Source organism: Lepisma saccharinum, chromosome 2, assembly GCF_977018435.1.
Source record: "Lepisma saccharinum chromosome 2, izLepSacc3.1, whole genome shotgun sequence".
Lineage (NCBI taxonomy): Eukaryota > Metazoa > Arthropoda > Insecta > Zygentoma > Lepismatidae > Lepisma > Lepisma saccharinum.
The window spans coordinates 48,210,121-48,223,111 of record NC_139230.1 but is presented as its reverse complement, the minus strand read 5'-3'; the positions used below and the strand labels follow the sequence as shown (position 1 = coordinate 48,223,111).

The following is a 12,991-nucleotide window of genomic DNA, read 5'->3' as shown; positions in this document are numbered from 1 at the left end:
TTTTGACGGGCTATGACGAATGAACTTTCGCAGCGTGTTTGATCTGGGAATTCTTTTTATTGATTGCACAGAGACCCCAGTAAAAAATAACGGTTTGGTTGCATATGTTCGCGTTCTAGTCAGCACCTTACCAACTCCATCTCCATACAATGAATTCTCTGTCTGTCTGCCAGTTTATATTATTAAAATCCGAACTTCTAAAAATAAGACACGAAAAGTACTGGCATTATTTTCTTAAAATGATAAAAACATCCGTTTTCATTAAAGATGAAAGTGAATAATGAATAGATAATAGAAATAATACAAAAATATCTGTTCCTCACTTGAGATTGCAATCGATTGGATAGTAGATCTTCGTGCTCAATACAAGATCACAGAGGCTACTAATTTAAAAGAGATTGGTACTTACAGTTATTATATGGCGAGTCATTTTATTTACAGATCCCATTCTCTGTCCTTAGTTTGGTTAGAGATTTGTTCTAGTCTCTCAGAATCGATACATGTACTGTATCTTAGTGTCTGAAGTAAGATCTTCTTGTACTTTGGTGGTGGATGTTTTGTGCTCTGGACAATTTTGGGTTTTGTGGTCAACAGGGGTTAAATGCTAGTTCTAAGTGTGATTTTTAAAAACTATCTTTGTACAAAGGATGTGTATATTGTTTTATTGTAAAGGAGAAAGAATCGCAATTTTCAACAGGAAATATTTTTATAAAATGTTTGTATCAAGTCCCATGTGGTAAGTGCGTATTTCATCCCATTCTTCATAGTTCGGGTGCCAAAGTGAAAAGCTGGATTTGAGGTATGAATAAAATGTTTTGACTCCTTCCTCTGCAGCCAAATGTGATCTTCCAGCAGGATGATGCACCAGTTATAGCCTGTGTAAGATTTTGGTTTCTTTCTATCCGAAGTAAAGAAAGGTATGGTTAAGGTAAAAGCAAATAGATGGCACTGATCACATGTTAAGTCATTCAGTTTGCCGGTTGGATGTAAGAATCCTGAACCGAAACACTCCACTTCCAGCTGACACACGTTCAAAATCACAATCCAACAAGGCACTCGACGTGACGGGACAGGTCAGCAGGGGACTTAGACGAACGTAGTGGTGATGGTTTAATTTCTTTCGTAGATAATTAGTTTAATATTATTTTATTTAATTTTGTAGAGTTGTTCGTAGTATTATATTAATTTGCTTGTTGATCTTTACCGAGTGATCGTCATTACAGACAAGTAGTAAAAGGGGGAAATTTAACATAGAAATATTCTTTTAGGCAATCAGATAAACATGGATGAATAATGATATCAATTAAATAATCAACAAAAGGAGAGAAAGTCAGTTATTAGTTAAGAATAACTATTGAAAATTATTTTGATATATATATTAATGTTATCGTTGAGGTCATAATTGTTAATGACAGTTTATGTATATTATATATATATATATATATATATATATATATATATAATATTATAGTTCTAATACTAAAATTAAGTTTTGTTAAATAAACTGTCATACAATCCTATCCAGTGAACTTAATATTCTAATAATTAAAATACTTGATGTAGGGTGTACCACGTACCTATGGGGGTCCAGTATGTAGGTTCATAGCTATCTTTCATCAGTCAGGGTATATTTAATCCCAATTAAAAACAAATAATCTTAAATCCGAACCAGAGCAAGAAAGAAAGGGCACTGGAATTCGGATGTTCATGAGTTTCTGGACAGAACGTACCCACAGCAATGGATAGCACGGGATGGTCCAATCCGGTGGCTACTGCGATCTCCGGACATAACCCCCTCTGAATTTCTTCTTGTGGGGGTTATGTAAAACAAGGCATACACTTCATCTGTATGTGACCTTCGAATCTCCGCAGGAGAATTGAAAATGTCACCAATTCCATCACCCCTGACATGCTAGTGCGCACATGAGTCGAGATCGAATATCGGCTAGACATTTTGAGGGCTACGAAAAGGTTCCACGTAGAAGTGCACTAAATTTATTAAAAAAATTAGTTCCTATACTTAAATCCACAAAGAGCAAGGCTCTACGTCGAAGAGTTTCCTCATAATTGTAATTCATAATCAGGGATGCCTCATGTGGATACCTTGCACATTATCCAAATCTGAAGGATATGAAGATCTGATCCAAGAGGGAAAAAGATCAAAAGAGTGATTCATATAAAAAGAAAATCGGTAGACAATTTTCATTAATTTTGTATCATGAATTACAATGAAAATGTGTTTTTCTTCTTTCAAATAATACAACAATTTAATATTGCCGCCGAAGTGGTTAGTGCATCGCGCTATGACAGCCAGGGGTCCCGACTTGGCCATGGATTTTTGTAAGTGTCCATTCATCAATTTAATCATATCATCACTCATCCCCATCTTTGCAATTAGCCAAAAGTTGCACAAAAATTAAGTAAAATAAAGGAAATCAATCAAACAATTTAATACTGTATAAATTTCAATTACTCATTTTTTTTTCAGAAATCGTGTTGACTTTTTTGTAAATTGTATTTCTCTTAAAATGTTATTTAAGGTAAATTTATAAATCTAAAAATAGGGGTTCAGTTCATCTAAATACTTAAAAAAAAAATCGTCATCTTACAAAATGTACGATTGTTTGGTTCGAGAATTATTAAGAGTTTCAACTCTCAGTTATTCTCTTAAAATGTTTTGTACTTTTTCTGAAAAACTTCCATTTCTTATTTCTCAAAAATAGATTTACTGATTTATTATGAAAGTTTACACTATTTGAAACATCTATGAGAAAACTGGACGTTGATAGGGGACACCCGTTCCCGAGATATATCAAATCAAAAAATATCCAAGATGACGGATTATTTTCAAGATGGCGGCCGTCAGGGCACAGATATCGATTGGCTACTCGACTGAAAATATCCTTAATGATATAACAATTAAGCCTACTAAGTATCCGCCGGCCCGTAATAAAGACGCACTTTTTTGGTAATATCTTCCATTTTGGGACACATTTCATAGCGTATTTTTCATTCAAATGCATAAAAACTTATATTGTTTTAAAGCTTATGAATTGTGCTACCACTTTTATTCGTAACAATTTTCTGTCATTTTATTTATTCAAAAGTTACAACGCAAGAAACTTCAAATAGTACTAGAAAAATTACATATTTTAAAGATTATTGTTTAAATTACGGTAAAACCACTGATATTAGCGAAAAACTAAACAGAATATTTTTTGTAGTCCATCTAATGAGCATCAAGACTATAAAAACATTTTCTGCTTACGACTACTGGTTACTGAGATATAGGCCATTAACTGGAAAGTCCGCCATATTGGACGCCATCTTAAATTACTCAAATTGCTCATCGTTGACAGAGTGGCATAAAACGGATATGAAATGTACATAACGGAAGCTTTTAAAAACAGTCAAAACATTTTATTCATACCTCAAATCAAGGTTAAGACACTTTTAGGCATTTGGCACCCGGACTATCAGTTCTGGTTTCTGAAATCGATTTTAGTTGTTGACAGAAGATAAAAAGGTTAAGAAGAAGAAGAAGAAGAGTTGGGCTCTCACGAAGATCAACTTACATATTGTAAATGGTTATATGAAATGAAATTCAACTACTTTTGGAAAAGCAAGTTAGTTCAGGCATTTCTGCCCCACGATGGTGTACCCATTGTAATAAAGGGATGCCGAGTTCGATACCCGACTTAGGTACCAACTGGTGCGGATCCGACTTTAAACTGTAAGTCCAGCCCCGATTAGCTTCTTTGCGCATCAATGAACAAGTTCACGAATTTCTTTGTCAAACAAACATAAGTGAACTTGAGTTGTGTCAATATCTCAATTTTTCGATATGCCAAAATTACTTTGCTAAAAACTAACATGCAACTAAACAAGCGAACTCACGAAATCAGTCGTGACAACAGAAAATTTAATGTAGCAAAATGCCACTTCTACTCAGTAACGTATACGTATGTAGGCAAGAAATGCTGAAGTACCCTCTTATTTTTTTAACAAAATATAATTAGACAATTTTTGAGTGTAAATCAGTTATATTCCAGCAAAAAATCATGTGCAGTGTACTTGTATTTTTGGTATAATTAGCGTCGTTTCTGCTACTTTTGACTAACCGCGAAGATGAGGATGAGTCACTCACAAAGAACACTCACGCCCAGGCCGGGATACGAACACGGGAATTTTGCTCGCGACTCTGAAAATCGACAGCTTAACTAGTTCGGCCACCGAGTCCGTGTCATACATTATGGGTTTCTAATGTTTACATTGGATTGCATGCCATTAAGGGCATAATGGTTAATATTATTTTTAATGTTTCTTGTCTTTAGTACGTGATATTGAAAATGTAAACTTTAGTAAATAAAACCACTAATGCAACAAAGGATTTGTCCTTCCGATATTGAATTATGAATCCCATGGTTAAAAATGACTTAACTAAATTTGAGATCAGAATAGTAACTTAGCCAACCACCGTGGGAGAATGGTTATCACAGCATGCTACCACGCCAAGGGTCCGGGTTCGAATCCCCGTCTGGGCATGGGTGTTCTTTGTTAGTGTCCTTTTATAACTTTCAATGTCATCACTCATCCTAATCTTCGCGATTAGCCAAAAGTGGCAGAGAAGCGAAGTAAAATAATCAAAATAGTAATTTGGCCTACCGACAAGTAGAAACAAATCCTAAATATTCTTTGTGAGAGTGTGGGACAATCTCAAATTACAAAGAAGAAGAAATGGATTGGTATTAGTTTACGCTTGGAGTAAAGATTTGAGTAGATCTTGGAATATCGTCTTGGTATGATGTCAGATACATTAAAAAAAAATTACTTGATGTTTTCCATCGCAATGCAAACCGAAGACAAATTACCTAAATAAACACTGTGTCAACGACCCCAAAATCACCCCTCACTCGAGCGAGCGAACCCCAAGCAGGAGGTCCTGACATCCAGACAGAAGGGTAGGCGAGCAGTCGGGGGGCGTGGATCGATACTATACGAATGAATGTTCCTAATGCTATAACAGTCGTGCCGCCCCTGCCCTTCTAATGTGGGAAACGGATCTGGGCAGACAGCATACCAACTGCTCTAGGATCTGCGATGTTCAACTTTCATCACCGCTGGTTCAAAAAGCAGACGGAACTGAAGCATGGAGCGAATTCCATTTGAAGCTTCTGGAACTTACTTACTCAGCAAATGAACCCCTTGTGACACGAGACCACGTGACTTCTACAGCGTGCTGTGCAGAGAGAATCAAATTGGATTTGTCTCCCCGCTTGCTTGACTCATAATTTATTTTCCTTGATATTGCGCGGATTATTGAAATTCTTAGAAGAGGGAATCTACCTTATGCAAAATCGAAAAACTAGAATGGAATTTGAAAAATATTATTGCAGCTTTTATATTTGTTGAAAAATAAATCAAACTTCTTGAGACTTAATAACATGTCATTGTTTAATGCATTCGCGTACATGATATAGATTATGCAAGATATAGTCCGGATAATATGTATGTTTGTATGTACTGTGGTACATTTCTAGCTTTAAGAAATTTCAAGAAAATTAGAGTGAGAGAGTTGATTTTTTTTTTTTTTTTTTGTTATTTAACGTCGCTTTTTTGCCACTTTTTACAAATCGCGAAGATGAGGATGAGTGATATGATGAAATTGATGAAGGGACACGTACCAAGAACACCGATGCCCAGGCCGGGATTCGAACCCTGGACTCATGGTGTAGTAGCGCGCTGTCTAACTACTCCGCCACGGAGGCCGGCTGAGAGAGAGAAAGGGAGAGAGAGAGAGAGAGAAAGAAAGAAAAGAGGGAGAGAGAAAGAAAGAGAGAGATAAAGATATATTGAGACAATGAGAAAGAGAGAGAGAGAGAGAGAGAGAGAGAGAGAGAGAGAGAGAGAGAGAGAGAGAGAGAGAGATAAATTGAATTTGAAAATTTGAAATATATAATACAATTATTGATATTCTATTTGGTTTATTTGTGTTAGAATTTAATTTGCAACAAATACCAGGATGGATGATCGAATTGTATGAAAGGATAAATTATCCTTTCCGGGTCTAGAGATCTGAGAGTCAATTAATGATGCGACTCGAAATTAAGTTCATGAGATTTTCTATAATGTATGCAGTAAAGGAGATTACTACAGCAAAAATTATCACAACTTTTGATTCTAGTGATATCGTTGGGGAAGTTTGCAAATTGTTAAAATGGGAGGAAAATCGACATATTCGGAGACACCATTACTACATATTATTATATATAAATAAAGAAATTTTGCTAAATTGTTTGAATTTTGAATGTTTAAAATTGGTCTTGGGCCTGAACAGAAGAAAAGTATCAACTACACAATACGTAGATAAACACTTTAACAACGAAAGCAAAAAAGTTGTTGTTACTTTCTTTACGTGATGTATCAGACGAGCGACTTTAGGGCATATATAATAGGAAGAAGAACAACAAGAGTTGAAGATAGTTGAAACCTCAATTCCAGTTTTAATCCAATCTGTGCACAAGGTAGATTTAAAAGTCGCCAAACATCCCTTTCAAATCTCACTTCAAGGAATATGTATATGTTGAAAACTTACTACTAAACACATCCACCAGATTAGGAGTAGTATGCACATAAATGAAACTTGCTCTACCTCACAAAACATTCTGAAGAAGTTGAAAGAGAAAAAGATTCTGCCACGAAATTCGCATAAGTAAATTCCAAACTCGCATTCGCAACATAAAAACATGGATTTCCTGAATATTTCTTAGAGCTAAAAACGAGGATCCCTTTGACTTTAATATATGGGCTTAAAGACCCTCCTGTTGATGCGAATACCATTTGTATTGACCCTGGCTGGAAACCATGGAATTTGTATGCAATCTTGGCTCGACGGAATTTTGCTGAGCCACGGAGAATGCTTCCGTTGCAAGATTAAGTTGTCTGCGGCTCCCAATCTTCCCAAGTACGCCCAGAGTTTGCGCACAGGGCTCATAAAACATCGGGTGTCGGCTGGCAATAAAAGCAAATTTCATAGATTAATTACACCATCGTTAGCCTCCTTTAAGTAGAGCTATTACGTCGGTAGGTCGAGTTATGCAGGTCTGGCCTCCTATACCCCAAAATCATGATGATGATAAATTACATACGAGGCCTTGTAGGGTCATCTTTTTGTCTCCTTGTAACACGTAGATTAAAGATTGAAAATTGTGCGAGATCAAAGGGAAATTGTTAGTAATTACAGTCTGGAGTACTAATTTCTTGTTTTATATACAGGATGGACAAAATGTTTTGTTAGAACTTTGGTGATAAGCAATTCATTGGAAGATTTAAGCTTGTCGGTTGGACAAACACATGTAGATCGAAATTCAAACCTTTTCTATGAAGGGATAAAATATCCAGCCTTCAATATGATAGCTGCCATGCATCAGGAGGAGTAATTTTTTCAAGATACTGTGCAGTAACTATGAGATAATTGGATCATTTCCGGTTCCGAAATGCTGCAGGCCTACATTGTTTTTCAAAGTTTAGTCGTCGAACTAGCGGGAAATCCGAGACCAACATATAGTCAGAACCAAACCACTGTGCATTTCATTAGAGATTAAACCCAGGACCTCTTGATTACAATGCGACAGCATTACTACAAACTATTGTGGAGACTCACCATACATGTAAAATAGATTCAAAACTTTTAATGTCGTTCCTATGCGAAATACTAATTGGCAACCATTTTCTCAAAATCGCACAGGGTCAAATTCGAGATTTTAAATATGAATTTGAATTTTAGAAAATGTTTATACAAAGTTGTAAACTTCACATCTCCCCAAATTAATATGCAACAAATATCAAAACAGATGATTGTATAATATGAAATTCATATATTTATTCAAGAAATCACCTGTGATATTAATATGGCGATTTCTTGTATAACGAAATGATCCAACTTTGAAATATATGAATGACTCCATAAACCAGCACTTACCAAATGACTACTACATCATGTTACAAAATCATACGCGAGAGCTTAATCACGAGGGTCCTTTGTATTTCTTAAGAAGAAAAATCAAGAGATTCTAAAAATTTGAGAACTGTTAGTTCAGTGCATCCATCAATATCAGACATTAGACAACAGTACGTGTTTTAAACTTTTCTATGAATCCCTATATCAGATATTCTTCTTAAAACTACTCGGTACTGGTGTGAATTCATTGCTGTGGATAAAGAAATGGAATCCGAAGGTCATCAAGTGTTATGCACAAGAAAATAATATCCACTGGGACTTGGGACACATGCACTCATTTCTCAAAATAACTATATATTTTGTTTTCGTCCTAACTCGAGTAGGTAATTAATTAATTCATGAATAGTTGTAAAGTATTTCAGAGGAATATTTTTTCTCATTAAGCTACTTTGGCAAATTTATTAAATTCTATCTTTTTAAAAAAAATCCTCTGAGATGTTAGTAGTTATAAAACAATATTTACAATTGAAAAGAGATTTTGTTCATGTAAATATATTCTAAAATAAATTTTAACGTTATTACAATATAGTGAATAACAAATAAATATAGTGTTTTGCAATGACGAAATAGTTGTTATCTTCTGACGAAAGAAGCACAAATAACACATTGCAAATCTAGAAACTGGAAACATATCAGTTTCGAGATCGGAAAAAATTGTTCTTAAAAATTAAGTCTAAGCTTTTAATATAAGATATAGGTACAGTTATACTTGTTTATGCTTATATATTTTGGAGATTTACATCCAAAATAATTAATATATATGCATCATAAAAAAATGATACAACTGGAAAAGATAAATCTGTGTGCAAATCCTCTCTATGTAAATGCTACTGTCTTCAAACTGCACTAATTTATTTCTTACATGAACAAATCATACAGCCATTCTTTGCATAGCCGCACGATATGCAAATGAATCTGAATTTACAATTTCGCTTCTAGAGATTCTCTTTCTCGGTAGGAAATCTGGGTGAGGAAAGAAACCAGCAAGCAATAAAAGTAGATTGCAACCACCCCAGCTGCTGTATTCTCAAGCTCTCATCAACGAAGGCGGGGATCTAAAAGAGGATTTCATATCTAGTTCTCTATCTTGAGATGCATTAAGAATTTTTTTCCTTCAAAGAGAAAGTGGGGTAATCTATCAGTCCTCAGCGAAGATAGGAAGTTTCTTGGTCGGTTCGTTACTTCTCTGAACAACGTCTATACACAGGCCTCGGAGACAAATTTTACATTCGAAGAAACACATCAGTCATGGGATGGATGCATTAAGTGTTTTCCACTAATATATGTGCGCTTTTTAAAGCATTTTTCTTTCTTCCTGAAAAGGATCACGATATTGCTCAGAAGCAGAAAGAAATTGCGCATAAAATATGGATTCTTCCTATCTTTAGTTCCTTAGAATACCTAAAGTTACAGCAGTTTGAAAATAAAATGGATTATTCTTTCAAATATACTCTTAAAATGTAGGCATAAATATTGTCACGCCTATCAAACAATTTTACTGCATAGCAATGCTTACTTTAAATCACTCCAAGAGACGAATTATGTCTTATTCCATTCTTACTTAGAGTATTTGTATATCTAATTTATTTCATAATCAAATAACCTTCTTTGAGCTTGATATCTAACGTAAATATGAGAATAAGTTTTAAAACATAGAGGAAAGTAGCCAAATTTCACCCACGTTTTCTTCATTTCACACAAAATCTACTGCACTATACATGACAATACGTAAGTACTGATCTAAGCACGACATACATTGAAATAAGTATACACAAGAAATCAACAGGAATAAAAAAAGGTAAAGTGCTCCCCTGTGCTTAGCACCACGCCATGAAGGCGTATAGGGGGTGTGGGGGTAACGCCCCACACTTTCTTGATCCGGTCGTGAGTGGGGGTGATGTGATCAGCATCACGCCCCTGACCGCCTTTACCCCCCAGGGTTTCCCCCAGGTACCCATATCATTCGACGCTGGGTGGGCGCCGGAGCCGCTTCCAACGTTAGAAAAGTTCCCGGATTTGAACCGGCCGGGGATCGAACCCGGGACCTTGAGCATGGTAGTCAGACGCGTTACCGACTGAGCCACCGCGGCCATAATCAACAGGAATGGCAGCCAAAAATATGAGAAAAATGTATTTTCCCAAAACAATACGAAACTCGTCATTTTTAAAAAGGGCTCCAAATTTCGCCCACTGCGTAGTTTACATAGATATGGGTAGCCAAATAATAGGCAAAATATAATAATTAGAAATGCATGACACCATAAGCATTTAGAACTGCAAGAGAAAACTGAAATGAAAAAAACTTGGCTTCACTGTGAACTGAAAACATGAAAACTGAAAATAGTCTACGTAAGTGTTCTTTTAAGACCCCTGCCTAGCTGTTGAAGCAATTTTCGCAGGTAAAAAGTTGATCTTTTGCTGCATCTCAAACACAATGCTCATGAAACCAAACATGGAATTTTGTACACCCAACCCACTTGAAACGGGTGGGCGAAATTTGGATCTGTCAGGTAGGCGAAATTAGGGTCTACTTTACACCGTGCAATGAGACTCTCCCGAAGTCAGAGCACAACTGTCAACAGAGAACAATAAACTGTATATAACAGCACATTTTTCACTAACTAATCATACTTATCGGTAACAGTATAGGACCGATAATTTCTTGTAGTTTTTATAAAACGATGTAACCTCTAAAAAACTTCCAGTGGGAAAAATCTTCAAAAGCCCAATGGACACACACAATGCAATCATTCGCTCTTCAATATCTCACAGTTGACCTCTTTCGCACTAATTCTAACGTTAAGGGGCTTCCCCGATGGCGCAATGTTAGCGTCGTCGCCTTTAAATCAAGGGGTACCGGATTCGATATCTGTTGGAGGCACATAGTGGTTCGGATCCCACTTTAAACTGTAAGTCCAATCCCGATTAGCCTTACTGTGCATAAAGTGGACTTAAAACAGCAAATCAGTCAATCAATCAATTCTAACGTTAAGACCTATGGCAGTTGTTGATATCTCATATCTACCAGCTGAAAAACTCTGGAGGGCGAAATTAGGCTTCTATGCGATATTTGGTTACTTTCCCCTAATATTATTAAAACGTTTTTTTTCTCTCTTACTAATGAGTTACTGTTAAAATGCAGTTAAAATGTAAAAATGTATGAAGTGAATTTCGAATTTTCATAGAACCTGTCCTTCTGGTTACATAGTGCTAATGCTGTCGCCTTGTAGTCGAGGGATCCCGGGTTCGATACTCCGTAGAAACGCATTGCACAGTGATCGGGATCCAACTTTAAACTTTGGTCCAGTCTTGGATCAGTTCAGTGCGCTCGGCGGTTCAGCGCGTTAAGTGATAGACTTTTGATCTCACCTCCGAAGTTCTCTGGTTCGAGTCCTGGCTTGTGCATGGATGTTCTTTAAAATATCCTTTCATCAATTTCATCACTTGTAGAGACAGAAGTAGTTCGGATATCACTTTAAACTGTAGGTCCAGATCCGAATAGTCTTTCTGTGCATATATAGTGGACTTAAAACAAAAAATCAAACAAACAAATCTGAGCATAAAGTGGACTTAAACGTTGATTTTGAATTTTCAGTGTAATCAACAGTATACTCCATCCCATCTATCTCTGTAGCAAAGTTGCGCAAAGCGGCAGAGAAGGGGAAGAGCGGTTGAGTGAGCAGAGCAAAGCAGTACACGCTGCTGAGAAGGCTGGTAACTGCAGTCGCTTTGCCCTCTCCGCGTAATTCCGTTCCTCTCACGTATTCATTGGTGGAGCCGTCTCGCGTCACTACTTGCGCAGAGACTTGTTCTCGTTTGCCTGCTCCAGAGATATCTGGGACAGTGTAGAATATTTGTAAAATTTGTACAAAAAATAATAAGACGCAAGTCTTCTAATTAACCTCTAATACCCTAGATATATAACTTACATTCCTTTAGAAATAAACTTTATGAGAGAAAGAATATCAATTCATCAGCACTTTAGTGAAATGAAAGTCGTGGTTTGAAAATTTAACATTAGCCTATAGCGTATTGTAAAGTACAACACACATATTATATACACACACAGAGAGAGACTCTTAACGCTAACTCTTAATTAGAAGGATAGTTTAAAAGCGGAATTCTCTACTCCTCAGTGATACCAGAATACTAGGGCACAGACAGGCATAACAGTTGGTTGGGGGGGGGGGGGGGTTGGTACTTCGGAAACCGACTTAAAAGGTTAGCGAAAATTTGATGTTTGGTGGCTCCTATAGTACAGCATTGGTACGGATTGCAAATTTCAGAGGATCGTGTTCGAATCGTTATTTCTTTAAATTTCTACATGTAGAAATATGTAGAAAAACATACATAATTGAGAATATTTTGAGGGTGGAGGATAGTTTTCATCTTTTGTTGCTAGAAAATAATTTAAGAAATGAACCTAACTTTTCAACTGTTTAAAGGAAATAAGAATTAGTCCTTTATTCGAGTCTGAAACTGTTCAAAAGTTGAAATAAAGTGCTTCGTATATGTTAGGTAATTGAACGTATTGGAGATGTTACTTCGAGAATCGTAACTTGAAAGCTCACAAGTGAGCCTAAAGGTTCTTTTAACAAATTAATATCAATACTAGTTATTATTGCATACATTGTGTTTTATTATTTGACATGATTACACTCAGTTTTATAATAATCACGTCCCACTGAACCTGTTGGTATTGTCAGTAAAATAAATGTAGGCACCACTTCTTTAGAAATTGCAAAGTTCAAAGATTGTTGCTTGGAGAATTAAGGTTATCCAGTATTAGAGAATGTGGAAGATCAACTTTAAGTTTATTTTGTTCCTATCATATATATTCAGCACTAAAATAGAAACAATCATTGTGCTGCTGCTGAAGAAGAATCTTCTAAAAATGCTATTATTGTGGCAATTTTACCAATAAGTGTTGTTTGCTTTTTGGGTGTGGTTGGTTTTGTTCTATATATTCAA

The 12,991-nt window shown here is 36.0% G+C and overlaps 1 protein-coding gene across 4 annotated transcripts in view; it reads right to left on the bottom strand.

The window, feature by feature from the left end:
* The window catches only part of LOC145984022 (ligand of Numb protein X 2-like), an 881,878-nt gene that overhangs the window by 487,183 nt on the left and 381,704 nt on the right, over positions 1–12,991 (bottom strand). The window lies entirely within an intron of this gene.